This window comes from Nicotiana tabacum, chromosome 15, assembly GCF_000715075.1.
Source record: "Nicotiana tabacum cultivar K326 chromosome 15, ASM71507v2, whole genome shotgun sequence".
In the NCBI taxonomy this organism is placed as follows: domain Eukaryota; kingdom Viridiplantae; phylum Streptophyta; class Magnoliopsida; order Solanales; family Solanaceae; genus Nicotiana; species Nicotiana tabacum.
Window position 1 is genome coordinate 129,314,527 of NC_134094.1, and position 20,032 is coordinate 129,334,558.

Genomic DNA, 20,032 nt, shown 5'->3' on the forward strand with positions numbered 1-20,032 from the left:
TTCACTCACGAGTCTAACCATACCAAATTTACTCAAATCCGATAACAAAATCCCATTCAAAACCTCAAAATCCCAACTCAAGAGTTCTTCCTCTTTTTCCCCAATTTCTCACACCAAATCACAAATTAGATGATAAAATTAAAGATGAAATCATGGGATTTAACCAAAATCAAGTAAGAATCACTTACCCTAATCAACTCCATGAAAATCCCTTCAAGAATCGCCCAATTCCGTGTTCTCTAGCTCAAAATATGTAAAATGGGTTCAAACCCTAGTTTTTTAAATTAATATTGCCTTCCCAGATATCCTTCATCGCGATCGCGGAACATACTTCGTGATCCCGAAGCACAACTATGCTTCCCCACATTTTTACTCTACGCGAATGCGGAATCACCCACGCGATCGCAGATCACTGCCTCTCATACCTACACGATTGCATTCTGCCTCACGCGATCGCATAGAGCATTGGCCACACCTCCCCTCCTGCTCAAATCCTTCTACGCGAACGCGACCTTAGCCACGCGTTCGCGAAGCACATCTTCGCACACATATGCAATCGCGTTCCTAATTCTGTGATCGCATAGAACAAACTCACCTCTTCCCTAAATAAGCTTATGCGATCACAAATGAATCCCTGCGATCGCGTACAAGGAAACCAGAACCTGCTGAATCCAGAACTTCAGCTATCAAGCCAAGTCAAAAAATGATCTGTTAACTACCTGAAACTCACCTGAGGCCCCCGGTACCTCAACCAAACATACCAACACATCCCAAAACATCATACGAATTTAGTCGAGCCTTCGAATCGCTCAAAACAACATCAAAACAGCAATTACATCCGGATTCAATCCTAAAGAACTTCTAAACTTTCAAATTTCACAAACGACGCCGAAACCTACCAAACCACGTCCGATTGACCTCAAATTTTGCACACAAGTCATATTCAACATTACAGACCTATTCCAACTTCCAGAATCGGAATCCAACCCCGATATCAAAACGTCAACCCCGTCAAACTTCCCAAAATTCGACTTTCGCTATTTCAAGCCTAAATTAGCTACAGACCTCAAATTCACAGTTCGAACACGCTCCTAAGTCCAAAATCACCCAACAAAGCTAACAGAACCAACAGAACTCCATTCCCGAGTCGTCTTCACACTTTCGACTACGGTCAAAATCCTGAGACTTAAGCTTTCGTTTTAGGGACTAAGTGTCCCTAAACACTCCAAAATCAAAAACAAGACCTCTCGGCAAGTCACATAGGCAGAAACAGATACGTAGAAAATAATAAATAGGGAATCAGGGCTAATACACTCAAAATGACCGGTCGGGTCATTACACGAGGTACCATCTCGTAGTCCCAAAAGTAAATATGCACGACAGGGGGATCTCCCGAGGTACTGTCTCGTACTCCCAAAAGTAAATATGTACGATAGGGGAATCTCTCGAGGTACTGCCTTGTAGTCACAAAAGTAAATATGCAAACATGGGAATCTCCCGAGGTACCGCCTCATAGTCCCAAAAGTAAATATGCAACAACAAAGACGGAAGAATAACTAAGCAAGAACAACCTCTTCTTAAATACAAATTTCTGATAAATATATTAACGTCTCCATTTAAACTTATTTAATTAACTATTTGCAGTTGGAAAAGCCATAATGTAATTATTTCCAGAAAGGTCAACTCAACAAGCACACAGAATTCGCATAAAAATCAAAGTAGCAATCACACCAAATTATCATATAAAATAAATTCGACAAACAAAGAACGAGGCATAACAAATAAGGATTTAATAAGTGCCAGAAATTTCCAATTTAATACTTAAAAATTCCTACGACTTTAAACCAATACAATTTTCACACATAAGCCCGAGTACGTACTCGTCACCTTGCGTACACGGCTTTCACATTACACCAATAGCACATACGACTCAATGCCTAAGGGGTAATTCCCCACTCAAAGTTAGGCAAGATATTTACATTTTTTTGAAGTTAGGCCGATATTTTAAAATAGCCTTCTTGCTTGAATTGACCTCCAGACAGCTCAAATTTACCCAAATTAATTGTATAACTTCATTAAAATTCATCAGAAATAATTCTGGATAATAAAACATCAACTTAAAAATTCACATTAAAAAGTCAACCAAAAGTCAACATGAGACTCGCCTCTCGGAACCCGATAGAATTTTTACGAAATTCGAACACTCATTCCGATATTTGTCTTCCAAATCTTAAATTTCCTTTTTTGAAAAGTTTTTGCAAGAATCTTGATTTCTTCCATTTAAATCCGAAATAAATGATGAATATAACAATGGATTTACAAAATATAATTACTTTTGGATGTAGAACACTTACCCAAGTCGAAGTCGTGAAGAACTCCTCCAAAATCGCCCCAAAATTGAACTCCAAAAATCCAATAAAAAATGAAGGTATGACTGATTTTCGACCCCTTATGTTTCTGTCCATTTTCGCTTCTGCGGATCAATATGCAGCATATGCGGTCTCGCTTTTGCGAGACAAAAACTCACATTTGTGATCCTCACTGCCCAGTCCAAGCTTCCACCTGCGGACAGAATGCCGCATCTGCGCAAATCGCTTCTGCGATGGCTAGTGCGCATCTGCGAGAAGCTTCGCTTCTGCGATCTTGTGTGTCGTTTCTACGAAGCTGCAGAAGCGTGGAGTTTTCCTCTTCTGCGATGCCTATCCAGCCCTGCCCAAGTCCTTTCCAGGTCACTTCTGCGAAGAGCTGCTCGCTTCTGCGAGGTTGCTTCTTGGATGAAGCTTCCACAGAAACGATTGCACCAGCATTCAAATTTCCAGCAGCTTCAACAAGTCCAAATTTGATCCGAACCTCGTCCGAAACTCATCTGAACTAACCGGGACCTTAACCAATTATGCCAACACGTCCCAAAATACAATACGAACTTAGTCGAGGCTTCAAACCACTTCAAACAACGCCGAAATTGTGAATCGTGCATCGAATTGAATTATGACACTACTAGAAATACAACATTTTCCCACAAAAAAATTGTTAGTGGCAATTCCCACCGAAATTCAATGAAAAAAGTGAAATTTTCTTTCCACGAATAAATAATAACGTTTCTCGTTGACTATCCGTGGGAACGTTTTTATGCAAAAATACGCGTTATTTTTAGTTCTCTCTGATTCGATGGGAAATGTTATTAAAAAAATTATTATATAAAACTAAAAAAATTTCCCATGGAAAACAGTGGAAAAATTAAAATAAATTTTTTTTTAAATATTCCCACACATTCCCGTATGAACGAAAATTTTTGAATTTTGAATTTTTGTGCTTTAGTAGTGGAAAAGTTTTATTATTATTCAAAGTTTCACGAAAAAGTAGCGGCAAGTTTCCCCCTTTTTTTCCCCCAAATCCCTCTTTTGATTGCCGCCTATATTTATTTTTCCGCTATTTCTCCTCCTTCTATATTCCCCCCCCCCCCCCCCCGTGTGTGTATGTGTCTTCTCCAAAAAAATACTGTTGATTTAATACCATATAAGATCAAATCTGGGATGATAGACATCTTAAGATAAGGTATATAATCTACTTTACTTTCAATATGTATTTAGGGCATTATAAATTTGGATGTCTCCAGGTGGTATATGACGTGTATGTATTAGTATGTTCCTATTTATTTTTAATTTTACTGTACGGGTATGAAATTTTTTATCTACTCTTCTTTGATTTTTGAGAGGTTAACTACTCAGAATTTTATATCTCTTGGTCTGAATTCTTGTGGTTGAAGCCAAAGAAGTATTGGAGTAAGTATCTCAATCAGTACTTATTTCTCTTTTCATTATTTTATTAATATTTAATTTATTATTAACGTTTAAAATATATATTTTCTAATTCATTTGATCAAAAAATAAGTACTAAAATGATAAAATATTTTTTTTTTTGCAGGTAAATGAAGATGGAAATTTATTCAAGAGTGAAGTTATTATACGCACTAGTATTTGGGGAAGCAACATACTTTTATTCTTTTGTTAAAATTAATATTTATGTATTTCGATTGGACTTTGTGTTAGATAAATTTTACTTTATTTATGTGTTATAATGTAAGGAGTTTGTAATGAGATATTATTTTACTATAGTATAGTTCTTGATTTTATGATTATGGTGCAAATTTTTGTTGTTAGCTTGTATGTTTTATTATGTTATTTCCAATTAGTATAATGTTAAATTTTGAATTAATGAAAAAGTAGTAAAAAAATTATTGTTGTTTTCTTGTGCATGTATAGTTTAATTAAACTTAAGTCTTTATTTGTTTCGTCTTAAAAATAATGAATTTGTTAAAAGATAATATTGGAATGGTTTATTCTTGTTAGTTTGGTCTATTTCTGATCTTTTTTTTTTATATGGGTTGGTGCTATGTATTTACAGGTTTTTCTTCACAAATTATTTGAGTTGATGTGTAAAATAAAAAAATAATACATGCTTCGATATGTAAAATAAAAAAATATCTAAATTATTTTTAATACTTCCCATAGATTCGGTGGGAAACCTAAGAAAAATAAATTATTATATTATCTTACTTTTCCCACGACGTTCATGGGAAAATATACTATGTCACCCCACCAAGTTCTCGTGAAACCCTTAGTGGGAAACTCGCTGAGAATTACCCACGAATATCTTGGGAAACTATTTTTTCACCCGCCATATTCCCACTGAGCATCTCTCCTGGGAATGTCGTGGGAATATTGAAATTTTACACAGATTTTCCACCAATTCTTCCGTGAGAAAAGTCTGTATTTCCAGTAGTGTGAGTTTTCAAATCTTCCAACTTCTATATCTTGCACTGAAACGTATCAAATCAATCCGGAATGACTTTAAATTTTGCACACAAGTCATAAATGACGTAATGGAGCTGTCCCAATTTTTGGAATCGAAATCCGCCCTCGTTATCAACCAATCGACTTACGGTCGAATTTATGAATATTTCAAGAACTTCATTTTCCAACTTTTCGCCGAAATATGCCGAATTGTCCTACGAACTTCCAAATTCAAATCCAGACATACGCCTAAGTCTGAAATCACCATACGAAACTATTGAGATCATCAAAATTCCATTCCGGAGTCGTTTGCTCAAAAGTCAAACTCCGCTCAACTCTTTTCATTTAAGCTTCAAAAATAAGAATTGTTCTTTCAATTTAATTCCGAATCTTCCGAAAATCAAACTTGACCACACACGCGGGTCATAATACATATTACAAAGTTGCTCGAGACTTTAAGTCGCTAAACGGAACGTTAATTACCAAAACGACAAGTCGGGTCGTTACATATATCTGTATTAAGGTCCGACTAATCCGAGTTTGCACTGCTTAAGTGAAAAAGTTGTCTATCAAGATTTTTTCCATTCTCAAGCTCAAATTCGAGACCTCTGGTTAATGGTAAATAGATCCTATTCATCATACCACAATATTTGATACCATAAATTCTTGTTTATTCTGATACCATATTAAATATTGAACTATTAGAGATCAATCATTTATTTATTTAATTATAAATCTTCAACACTTACCTCTACATGTAGTCCAGTTATCAATATTGCATCAAAGGCAATCAAGTGTGACTTATTCGATAAGGAAAGATGACGTCCCTCAAAATCCTATTAAATATATAAACCAAGTTGGCTCGTATGTTTTTAAATCACCAGAAGCTTTTTACTCCTAGTTATACTATAAGTTCTTTAAGATATTAATTAATTAAGAATACCATTTTTCCAATTATAAGCTAGCTGCCTATAACTCGACCCTCTGTCAAATTTAATCTTTATAGGACAAATGACAAGTGACATTAAAATGAAATAAAGTTGTATCTTTGTGGAATATAGCTAGTTGGATGTGTGAACAAAGTCTCACATTGGTATCGGAAAATATTGGGAGCTTACATATTAAGTGTAGGGATCTCTTAACGGTATGGGGCCTTTTGTGAAAAACCGTACGGGCTTAGCCCAAAACAAACAATATCACACTATGTTAAGAGTATTTTTGGACCGTTTTAGCCCAACAACTGGCATCAGAGCTCAGGTTCGGCGGGACGAGTATGGAGATGACAAAGTGATAGTGCGAGGCGGTGCGCATACAGGAAGAAGCTAGTTGCGGGCTTCGATCGGTTGCCATAATACTCTAACAATGCGGGTGGCATACAGTGAATCTCGAAAATTGATCCGTGGATCGTGCCAATAATCATATGGAACTTAGTTTGAGGGGGAGACCCGTGAATCGTGAGAGTAAGCTACGTGGAACATAGTTTGATGGAGAGATTATTAGGTGTGCGAATAAAGTCTCGCGTATTGGTAGCCGAAAAGATTGAAAGTCTACATATAAGGTGTAAGAGTCTCTTAATGATGTGAGACCTTTTGAGAAAAATCGTACGGACTTGACCCAAAGCTTAAAATACCATGTCATACTAAGAGTATCTTTTGAACGTTTTAACCTAACAGTAATTGTTGGCAGAAAGCATTTGCATGTTTGTACTTATCAAGATTAATTGAAAATTTTAAATTGCTACTTTAGTGATGCATAAGTTAATAAACCTTTTGGCTTTAACATGCTTTCAGAGGTAAATTGCACCAAGTTGGAATGGAGAAACGACAAAAGGATAGCGTCAAATAATTAATTACTTAATTTCTTTAAATAAACTAGCTTATCACTTAAAAAGAAAGCATTAAAAAATCTCATCAATTGACTAAATGGGGCAATTGCAAAACAAAATACTGTTTTGTCTTTTGTTTTCTTTTTTAGTTTAAGTGGGATGCATGCCTACTTTAGAACTGGCAACTCAATGAAATATCATATTTTAGAGATTTAAAAATACTATGTTTGTAGCTTTTCAGCCATAGGGAAAATCAAATATATTGATTTAAATGAAGATTTGCTTTTTGCACGGACGAGCAGCTACCTTTTGGCTCAATCATAGAAATCCTTCGAGTCCCACAATGATCCTGCTATCAAAGGGCAGTCTTTTAGTGCTCTTCTATGTTTCTTTTTTATTACTTAGATATTCGATATTCGTATTGAAATTTCGAGTAATTCGAATTCTCGCCGCGTGTAAGGTTCATTAAAGTGAAAACATTTTCTATCAAGACCTTTTTTCATTTTCAGTGTTCGAACATAAAATTTCAAATTAAAAATTAAAAAATCTTATTCATCACATCACAATCCTTAGTCGTTGTCTCTTCTACGGTAATTGATCGTGGATGTAATAAATTATTACCCCATCTTGTCCTTTTTATTATTTCATTTTAGCCACACAAAAAAATGGTCCAAAATATTTGTCAGTTTAAAATATTAAGAAGTGTTATAAAATAAAGACTCTAAATTAAATAAATCGAAGACAAGTATTGAGAGAAATTGATATTTTTATTCAATTTCAATCACATGTACATAATGAACTGAAATCTCTACTATTTATAGAAGAAGCTGCTGTGTAAGCTGCTACTGCAAGCTGTTGTGTAAGCTTCTTGTAAGTTGCTATTGTACCAGATATAGATAATCTTCTACCGGGGGTAATATTTATCCATAACAGAGTACCGAAAGAATAAGCTCATTGTACCATATATAGATAATCTTCTACCGGGAGTAATATTTATGCATAACGAAATACCGAAAGGATAAACTTATTCAAGAGGCTTATTTTCAATAGAGTATTAAATAGAGAAACATATTTACGGTACAGTCCCATATGGATAAGCTTTTTCAGGAAGCTTATTTATAACTGAGTACTAAATGAACATCCATAATATAATATATTTATAATACTCCCGCTTGGATGTTCATTAAAATATGTTGTGCCTCATTAAAACCTTACTAGGAAAAATCCGGAGGGAAAAACTTCTAGTGAAGAAAAAAAAGTACACATATCTAGTAATACGCATTGCTAGCTGCCTCATTAAAAACCTTATAAGGAAAACCCTATGGGAAAAATCTTAGTAAGGAAAAAAGAATACAACACGTATTTTTCTCCCCCTGATAAAAACTATATTTCAAATATTTAGTCTCCACATTCCAATCTTGTATACTATCTTCTCAAAAGTTGAAGTTGGTAAAGATTTAGTGAATAAATTTGTTGGATTATCACTTGAACGGATTTGTTGCACAATGATATTACCATTCTTCTCGAGATCATGTGTGAAGAATAACTTGGTAAAATATATTTCGTTCTATCTTCTTTTATGAATCCTCGCTTTAATTGGGCTATGCATGCAATATTGTCTTGGTATAATATTATGGGGGTTTTATCACATTCCAACCCACATTTTTCTCGAATAAAATGAATCACTAATATCAACCATATGCATTCCCTACTTGCTTCATGAGTAGTTATTATCTCAGCATGATTTGAAGAAATAGCAGCAATAGATTATTTTGTTAAGCGCCATGATATGACAGTACCTCCACATGTAAACACATTCCCGATTTGAGATCGGGCTTTATAGGGATCGGATAAATAATTTGCATTTGCATAACCAATATGATCAGCACCACCTTTGTTAGCATTAGCAAGATACATAAGTGCATCAATTGCACTAAGATAGAGTATTTCAGGACCAAGGAGTTCCTCATCCTCTTCTGGAGGTTGAAACAGATCCTTATTCAATTCAAGTGATCGAATACCCATTGGTGTACGTAATAGGGTGCGCTTTGTCCATGTAAAAGTGTTTAAAGACCCTTTCTATATAGGCAGATTGATGGATAAAGATCTTGTCTGCTATATATTCAATTTGCAGACCAAGACATAATTTTATTTTTTCAAAATCTTCCATCTCAAATCCTTTCTTAAGATATTCAATTGCCGTTTGGAGCTCTTCTGGAGTTCCAACAAGATTTATGTCATCAACATAAACATCAAGTATAACAAATTCTGATGCCATTTTTTTTATAAAAATACATGGACAAATAACATCATTTATGTAACCTTCTTTCAGCAAATATGCACTGAGGCGATTATATCACATGCACCCAGATTGATTTAAACCGTACAAAGAACTTTGTAATCTGATTGAGTACATTTCATTATACTTTGAACTATATGCTTCATGCATTTTAAATCCTTCAGGGATCTCCATATAGACCTAATCAAATGAGTCATATAGGTTATGACTTGCATTTAAATGGCATAACATCTTCAGGTGTTTGGACTAAAGGTCCGATCCTCACAATCTTTTACAATATTGTGCACTATATTGTATCAAATATATCGTCAACGATTACTTTGTATCGGTTCCTAAGCGACATAACTTGTTGAGATCTCATCACTTTCTTTATTTTCAGGTACTTGAACTTCTTCTGGTGTTTCATGAAATGTTATGTCGTGGGCTCTTCTAGATCTCATTTCCTCCTTATTATGATTATTTTGATAATTTGCTCCTATCATTTTTGAAGGAATGTTACCTATGAAACCGATCGATTTACTACGCTTCATGCTTGCAGTAAACTTTATTCTTTAGGGACTTTAATTTTAATAGGAGTATTTGCAGCTGAAATATAATATTTAATTTTGGATCAACAAATGCTTTTGGCATTTGACTTGAATTATCTTCTAAGTGAGGATCATATTAATTATAATTCGATTCATATGACATATTTTTCAGCTATTTATTCCATTCCCCAAAAGTTAGAAAAATTAACACATATCCCCAATTTTCTTTGGGAAACCTATCTTTGTGTATTGTGGTAGAGAAATTAATCATATACCATACGTCAAAAGTTATTAGATAGTAAAAATATTTGGTTTCTGATCCTAAACAAATTGTGAGGGGAGAACTTATCATATTTTGTTGGTCTGATGCATACAAGTGCTGCTGTATACAATTTAGAAAATCTTAGACCAACACATGAGGCTATGTTCTCAAAAGCAATGGTTTAGCCATTAATAAGAGGTATTCAATGCTAAACTAGCTTGGATATAAACTAGCATCGTCAAGATGAACTATCTTGGTTTCATAATCTGAAATTATGCTCTTAATTGAGAAAAATAATTTCAAATGCCAAACTGCAGGTTGAATATTAACACACATGTAACCATCTCATATATGCATCTATAAGTGGTTCACATGATAGGTAAATGTGCTCATATTCACCTTTTATATATTCCACAATTCGGGGGTCTTAGTCCCAACTTTAGCTGGTATAATCAATTTATTATGAGAACAAGCAACACAAGAGAATTCTTGAAGAAACTTCTAGTTCTTTTGTATATGCTTATCTGAATTCTCAAATAGCTCATTTAAAAATGGCAAATGAAAACTTCAAGTTTATCATGGCATGTGCTATCTCTTAGTAAGCTTCTCGTTTACTATGGCATAAACTTTTGCATTAGTAAACTTCTGATTTACTGTGACTACTTTTGTATCAGCGAATTTCTGATTTACTGTAGCTACTTTTGCCTCAGTAAATCTTCTGATTTACTGTGACTGATTTTGCATTAATAAACTTCTGGTGTACTTTGATACATATTACATGATATAGTACAAATTGAAGAATAAGGCAGGCCGCTTCTCACATATATATTATTTTACCCCCTATAATTGTAGAAACATGAAGATTTTCAATCTTCCAATCATTTGTACTCTCAATATTAAAGCCATTTGTATTAGTAAACTTCAAGTTTACTACCACATATGTTTTGACCATAATCATATAATATGAATGACATTTTTGTATATAAGCTCTTCGTGAGCCTTCGTTTATTATCCACAATCTAATATTTATCGGACACTACTGGTGGCATGTGTCTTCTAGACAAACAGCTAGCTCTTCAGGAGTTGTTCATACATTTTGTACCATCAAATATTGCTGAGACACTTCTGGTATCATGAGAGAAAATTATAATCAAATAAATAATATAAAACAATTGTTTACACATAAGAAAACATCTCCTCATAATATTTTCCTACTTCAGGAGGAAATTTCAATTGTGTTACTTCTTCAGGTTCTCTCAATCATATTAACTATTCAGAAGGTGAATTATAATATATTTACATCAAGAGCACGTTCATATTTACGGCTTTATTAATATTATCACTTTTACTTCAGGGAATGGATTAATATTTATAAAAAATTCTCATCCTTCAGGAAAGCGAACATAATTATCTAAATGCGCATTAATCACATCAAATTGTGATACTTCAACCTCTTTTAAAATATTTACTACTTCAGGAGCAAATCAAGGCATGCATGTAATATTGAGAATATTTCTTTAGCTTATCTTTAATTGTAACCATAGAAAACCTAAATTATCACTTCTGGTGGTTAACAAAATATAGTTACAATGAGATATACGAAATATAACCACTTCTGGTGGTTGTATATTTCTTGCAAACTCTGCTGGAGTTTAAGTGGTCTAACAATGTTATCCACTTGTAATCCTTTATTAAGATAATTAGGATGAAAATAAATACCAAAATAGGTACTCTATACGTAACATATAACCAAACAAGCGATGATAAGGATATTAAAATATAAGCAAAACACTCAAATTAATTAACGCAAATCTGGCCACTCCAGATGTAAGTGATATCTACATCACTACCACCAAGAAGAAAAACTCACCACCTAAAGGATATAATCTGCCTTATGATGATCGGAATGAACAAGATCTAACCACGGACATAAGAGCGTCGCCTTACATCGGAGATAAATACTCAAGGATATAATCTAAATCTCATGTGTTTAGATGACATTTGCAGGGACTCATCCCTTCACAGCATCTCAAAAATATTGATGGGAGTCCCATATGGATAAACTTCTCCAGGAAACTTATTTACAACGGAGTACTAAATGAACATCGAAGGCATTAGTAAAGTTTTCAATAAAATTCACCCTTACTACTCCAATAAAGCATATAATAATTAGTTACTTATTTAACGAAGAGATATGAGTAATTTAATTAAATATCTCTTACAACTGTTGTTGTAAAATGATTTTTTTTAATAAGTGTGCCAAAATCTTAAAATTTTAGAATCCACCACCAAGATGTAATTTCGTATCGAATTGTGATAATAATAAAAAAAAAATCGCTACCATTCGCACATAAACTTCTTGATTAATAACAATATTTTGAATGATTGGATCACCCACCACTTAAAATGATGACATTTTGGGGGATTTTTTGCCTCCCACAAGTTATATGCAAGGAAAGGAAAAAGATAGTTCATTTAGAAGATTCCTAACATGTTGTCTAATTTCTTAAATGGACAATTGCACTATCGTTTGAATTTGGTCTTTTTTATGTTGGTAGCTAGACCGCTAGATGTGCGTCAAATCACTTTAATACTAGTGGAACAATTAAAATAAAAAACTCTTTCCTTTCTTCTTCTTTTTTATCGTTTTGGCTAACTTTTAATTTAATATATAGCCGCATTCTATAGAAAGATGTGATGTACTTGTTGTATTAATTAACTATTTTTAATTGAATAATTATATATTTCATTCATTCATTCCTTTTTTTGTGTGTGGATTGAAGAGTTTAATTGGGTAAGGTCCCATGCTAAACTGAAACTTACGACAGTTCGTGTAAAAATAGAAATTAATTGAAATAAAGAGCATAAAAGATGGTTGAAACTAACAGTCGATGAACCATATAGTAATAAGTTTAAAATTTTTGGTATCATAGAAAGTAAATTGAAGCTCGTCTTTGCTTGTACGCGATTGCCAAAAATGTAATTAATATATTTACACCTTAGCGCTACCTATGATTTTTCCTCTTGTGCAAACCTTATTTATCTTTTCTTCTTTGGCCCTTTATTTTTCCTCTCCCCCTCTTTCTTTAATTCAATATTTATGAAACATAATTATAGTGCTGCTTAGAAGTGGAAAATTCAAGGAAAAATGACACTGTGTTTCCGCTCACAAAATAATAACCGAAAAAATGTATATTTTTTTGTATATATATACATTCTGTATATGTTATATACAAAAATTATACAAATTGTATACACTTTTTCCAAATGTATATAGTTTTTTACGCGGACTAAATTGAAAAAAAAACCAAAATTCAAAGATCACAAGGAAAAAACTGGACTCATTAGTAGTTAGTATAAATAAATGATGAATTATTAGAAAAAGATTATATGCCAAAGACTGAGAAAAGAAACAAAGAAACAGTGTGAATCCTCAAAGTTTCCTCTTCAAAGATTTGGCTTAAAAGCTAATAAGGAAAGAGAACTATAAGGACAACATTCTCATTTCTAAAAACTCTCAAAGGGATTATCCGAGAAATATATAATCTCTAACCATCTTGACAACAAGATGGTAAAAAAAAACACTTGGAAAAATACAGCTCAAATCCAAGAAAAATCTTTTTGCCAATATATTTCATCGTTACTAAAATAGAAACCATCCTCTTTCACCAACCAAAAACACTGCTTTGTAGGGCTGCACCTTTGAACATCCCTACTTCCATAAAAAGCTTGAAATCTTCTCCTTTTTTGGTCCAATTTCATTGTGCATACGTACTGACTATTCTTCCAAAACTTGGTTTTCACACTCCAACTAAAATCGTCGCGCTCTTGGAGCGCGCGACCGCCAATGTCACCGGTGTCACCGGAGGAGCACCAGACGACTAACGGCAGGGAAGAATTGTTGGTAAAGCCATTGATAATGTGGACGTTGTAAATGTTGCCAAAGTAGTCATAAGGTTGTTTTATGGAAATGAAAGTAACATAAGAAGCAAGGCCTAATATGAGGAGAAAAATGTTGTATGCTTTCATTTAATGTGTTGTGGTGTTTTGGTTTCAACAACTATTTGATGAATGGTTTATGGTTATGAAAAAATTCAAGTGGCTATATATATAGTAGCTTAGGCTAGCTGGCTGCATGCTTCCTTTATGGTAAGTGGTGACTATGAAAAGAAAATCTACTTTTCAAGTATCTGGAATAGTTATATTGATAGTCTTGATTTTTGAATATTTTTAAGAGACCCTTCTAAAGATTAGAACATGCAATTAGCACCTTACAGTTATTGGAGGTTTCTAATTTGTCACATGACAAATTAGACCATATGTTAAGTGTCACCGGTACAAATATAAGAACATAAAATAAAATACTTTAAAATAATAAATTTTAATTCAAGGTATGGGTCTAAGCCAAATACCACATCATCTCAACGCGGCTTTTCGAAAATAAAAAAAATAAAAAATAAAACCCAGCTAGAAAAGAATAATTGCTAAATTTGGAGTGAATGCTTTTATAACTAATTAATAGCTACTTAATTAGGTTATATTTATCTTATCATATTTTGAAGGATCGCGATAAATCATAAACAAAGAACTTACTTGTTCTTCGTAGTGAAAGTAAAAAACGAATGAACCGCGGCTGAAATTATCGGTCGGTGGTGGTTGTCACAGTGTATTGGATAAACCCCTAAATTATAGTCTAAACCTTAGATTAATTAGATAGAGAAGAGAGTGTCTAATGTTTCAAGTATATTTAGAAGTACACAATAGTTACTAAAATTACTGGATTTTGCCCTAGTGGGCCTTAAGAGCACCCCTTATGGGGTATAATAATGCGGGATAACCATTTTTGGATTGGTAATTGAAAAATAGTCAGCGTTTGCGAAATCATTAAAAAATAACCATTGTTTTATTAAAACACGAAAATTTCTAGCATAATATGCTGGATTATGGAGCTCTTGCATATAAACTTCTAGCATATTTTATTGGAACTCAGCGCACTGAAAGTTCCACCATAATATGCGGGATTATGGAGCTCCTGCATATAAACTTCCACCATATTATGATAGAACTCCAGCACATTATAAAATTCCAGCATATTATGCTGGAAACTCAAATATAAAAAATTCGAACTCCAGCTTATTATGCTGGAATATTTCCGGATTTTTAAGAGTATTTTTGTTCGGATTTTATTTTTACATGGAAAGTGGCTAAATGTCGATTACTTTTGAAATTGTGACTAAAATTTTGGGCGAGTGTTTTAAACTCCCATTTATAAGAATTATAACTTATTTGCATCAATTGAGGTCTGAAGGTGCAAATTTGTACCAAAGTCATGAAACTATGATTAAAATTTTCTAGAAGTTACGGATTGTTCCTACAATTTGCCAAAACCTTAAGGGTTATTGCAAACTATATATTTCGTCCAAATTTTCGTTTCATACCTTTTGTTTTATGCTCGTTGCTTTCATGTTTCTATTCCTGGTTATGCATTATCGACAGGCTAAAGATTTCAAATAAGAACCAAAAAAAAAAAAAGAAACAAGAAAAGGCCATAATAATATCCCAAATTTTGATAAACGAGTAGCACAGTTTAATGTGTACATTTTCTGATTAGACTTATGAGTGAAGTAGTGATTATACTGTGGAAAAAGGTATTTATATAGCTTTTTATCTATAGTTCGAAGAGTACACATGATAATTATGGGTCATCGTTATGCACTAACAATAAAGTTTCCTTTATCCCTTAACTAGGTTTCATGACTACTGATTGAACATACTCAAATCCTTACATTTGGATTATGTACCGAACATGGTGATCCTACAGTACTATTGTTCTGGATTTTAATAATTGGTCATCATTATGTTTATGAATTTATCACTGAAATTACCATGTAGTTTATCCCCATATATACAACTATACAAGCTTTTGTTTTCCACCATGAAATAGATCTGCTTTCCAAGATATTGAATGATACCAAGAAATTAAAGGGGACCCCTATAGCTCTAAAAGGCTTTGAGATGTTGAAAGAGAAATTAAACTTTTACCTATACCCGTCCCGACAAAAGTCAAAGTGAAACCTTCTTGAAGAGGTAAATTAAATTCAGAGGTGTCCGGAACCAAAATGATATCTTTTCTTAAAAAAAAAAAAAAATAGGTGAAAAAAATAACTGGTAACCTTTTTATATATAGCGCATGAAATTCATGTGCTATATCTTAATAGCACGTTTGTCCGTTAAGGTATAACGCATCAATTACGTGTGTTATACATGTTAATTGTCTGACCCACAATAATTGGTAGGTATATCACATGTAATTTATGCGGTATATTAATAGCGCATTTAATAAATGCGCTATACACACCAATTATTGTACCCCTTGCACTAAATTAATAAATGCGCTATACACACCAATTCTTGCTCATTCTGAAATATTTGTTTACTTAATTATTTTTTGTATTTTGCCATAATGTCTGAAGAGTGAGAAATTAGGGTTGCATTATATTGGGGGAGTGAGGTTGTCGTGGAGAATAACTCAGTACATTATAGTTGTTCTCCACAGTGTATTGTTAAGTTGCCACTCACAGTGGAGTACGATTGGTATCTTTGAATTGTAAAAGAATGAGTGTGAGTAAATGTTCAGTTAATATTAAGGTAACCGGAAAATATACATATTCGCTTACTCCGCAAGGGGTTGCTTATTATGTTGAGTTTAACATAGAAGACGATGAAACTCTAAAAGATTTTTTTAGGACTCCGGATGAACACCGAAAACTTCTTGTGATAAAAATGTCGGAAATATACGTCAAGTCTGAAGGTGTCCGCAATATTGAGGATTTGCAAAATAGGGATAATACTCAATCATCTGGTGATATTTTTGGAGTAGTTTTATTCTAACATGTTCCATTTGAAAGTGTTTGGCATGATCTAAATTTTCCTCCACATGCGAATGAGAAGCGAGGACATAATTTCTCCCAAAATTTACATAATTCACACGCCGAGTGGTAAATTTCAAATTTTCTTGTTGTAGTATGATTTTTTTATGTATCATATTTGTACTAACACTCATATCTTTTAAAAGGGGTACTGGCCAGATATGAATTTTACAAGTTATAAACCAACCAATAGTTAGAATATGCCCAATTTTGGTGGTTAGGATCATGCTGATCCATCTGCGAGTCATCAACAACTCGATAATGTGCATCATGGGCTATCAACAGATTATGAATTGTAAGTTAAGAGATGAAGTTAATAAATAATGTTGGGATGACTTTGAAAAACTCATTATTTTATTGGTTGTGCAGTGAAAACGAGCAACATGGTGGTCATGTCCTTACTCAGTTGCCAGAAGACGATATATTTAATCAGGATCTGGTTGATGCACAAAGTTAGGAAGATGATAGTGATTATCTGGAGATGATACACCCTTCCCCGATGAGGGCGACGATGATGAGGAAACGCGCTTTGCTGATGAAAATGAGCAACCTGATTTGATGAGGGGGAATGATGCCACAAATGAACATGCTCCTGTCACGACTCAAAATTCAACTAGTCGTGATGGCACCTAGCCCAACCCGCTAGGTAAGCCAATTATCAACTATCCAATTCCAATGAAATTTAACAAGACAATTAAGTAAAAGAAAATATCTAGATCTTATACATTCCCCAAGGACTGGTAGTACAAATCATGATCTTCTAAAATTAGAATATACAAAGTTGGTATGAAATAAATACAACATCTATTAAAAATGTACATAAACAGATCTTTATAAATCTAAGGCTACCATGAACAAGAGGCAGCTACAACCGGAACGCGGGTACATCTTCAAATCTAGCTCCCATCGGTCTCAGCAACGCCAGCAGCCAACATCTGCACGCAAGGTGCAGAAGTGTAGTATGAGTACAACTGACTCCATGTACTCAGTAAGTAACAAACCTAACCTTAGGTTGAAAATAGTGACGAGCTGGAACAAAGGTCGGGTCCAACACCAATAGCTAACAACATTCCATAACAACGTAAAGCAAGTAATAAAAGAAGTAACTCAGAGATAAAATGCCCAGCTTAATCGTGATTTCTGAAAATAGTCCTGCCTTTTAAGTATATCAGTGAAAATCCAAATCGTTTACCGAAGTTGGCAAAAAATATGAGTAAGTTTGAAAACAGTAATTTTTTCCAAAAGTCCTTTCAACAATAAATAAGATGTTTCATTTTCTTTCCAGATAGCCAGTGTAAAATGCATCACTATGCCCATATGCTAATATGTGTGAGAAGTCATGAATGACGTAATACCATACAACATGAGGAAGATATATCTCTATGCATTTATGTCATGTGTGCATGTCAATACAATGTATCTCAGAGATGAACTCATGTACTCACACTCTCAGAATACTTAATCTCACTGTCTCACACTTTCAACTCATCATACTCATTCACTCAGTACTGTATATGGCAAATCTGGCCCAGGGAAGATCCATCCAGAATGTATACATCAACTGATGATCAGTCACTCAGTACTGAGTAGGGCCAATCCATCCCGTGGGGAAGATCCATCCCCAGGTATAAATGCTTCGGACAAGATCCATGTCCAGAGAAGATCCACCCCTCAATATAAATCAATCGCGCTCATTGGGGGTGTGTGCAGACTCCGGAGGGGCTCCTTCGACCCAAGCGCTAAAATCCGCACGGACAACTCATGTGCTGCATGAACAACTCACGTGCTATAATATCAATATCTGGGCCCGCATAGATAACTCACGTGCTGCACAGACAACTCACATGCTATAGTTTCAATATCTCAAAATCAGGCCCTCGGCCTCATTCAGTCATCAACCTCTCCAGTCTCTCGGGCTCACAATGACATGAACTAGCCCAAAATGATGATATGATATATTAATAAATAACAACAGAGACTGATATATGATATGCAATGAATGTACATGACTGAATATGAAATTGCAATGTAAGCAAATAAATCAACAGCAATAATATCCTCAGTGGGTCCCAACAAGATAAGTATATAGTCTAGACATGGTTTCTAACATGAATCACAACTCGATAACTCTAATACGCAGAGATTTCATGATTACAAATAAGTTCAGGTAACTACACAGTACCACAAAAATAACGGAGTCACAGTTCACACGGTGCATGCCCACACGCCCGTTACCTAGCATGTGCGTCACCTCAATACCAAACACATAACACGTATAGTCAGGGTTCACACCCTCAGCTCCAAGATTAGAAGAGTTACTTACCTCGAACAAGACGAATCCAATGCCGGGCAAGCTAAACAATACTCCGAAAATTCCATTCAGCATGTATCAACCTCCGAACGCCTTCATATCTCCTAAATTCCACGCCAAATGATATGAAACTAGTCAAACAACGTGCAAATTAATAAAAAAATATACTACAATGCTTGCAATGTAACAATTTATAAAAATTCCTAACTCCGCTTGAAAAATCGATAGTGGGACCCACATCTCAGAATCCGACGAACTCATAAAATCCTACAACCCATCCAATTACGAGTTCAACCATACTAATTTCACTTAAATCCGACTTCAAATCAGTATTCAAAACTCGAAAATGTATTTTATGAAATTATAGAAATTTCCTTCGATTTCTCTTGAAGTTTCGATAATCATACACTAAAAATGAAGATTAATTCATGAAATATAATCACAAAGGAGTCAAGAACTCTTACCCCAAGTTGTGTGAAAACATTCCTCTCCAAAGTCGCCCAAACCGAGCTCCAAAATCCAAAAATGGATAAAAATGTTGAACCCTCGAATATAAGGCATTCTGCCCAACGTTTCCGCATTTGCGGACACTAGGTCGCATCTGCGACCATCGCTTCTACGGGACAACCTTGGTGAGCAGTGATCGCTTCTGCGATATCCAGGACCGCTTCTGCGGTCGCGCTTCTGCGCAGGTTCCTTTCACATCTGCGGTTCCTTCCGCTTCTGCGATCGCGCGTCTGCGTGCAAAATTCCGCATTTGCGGTTCTTGCCCAGCAGTGCCCAGTCCGCTTCTGCGAAGGGCTACTTGCTTCTGCGGGCCGCACCTGTGGTTCCTCATGCGCATGTGCGAAGACACCAGCAACAGAAAATTCCAGCATTTCCTTAAGTCCGAATTTGATCCATTAATCATCTGAAACTCACCCAAGGCCTCCGGGACCTCAATCAGATATACCAACAAGTCCTAAAACGTTATACGAACTTAGTTGAGGCCTCAAATCACATCAAACAACTCTAAAATCACATATTATACCCAATTCAAGCTTAATGAAACTAAGAATTTTCAACTTCTATATTCGATGCCGAAAC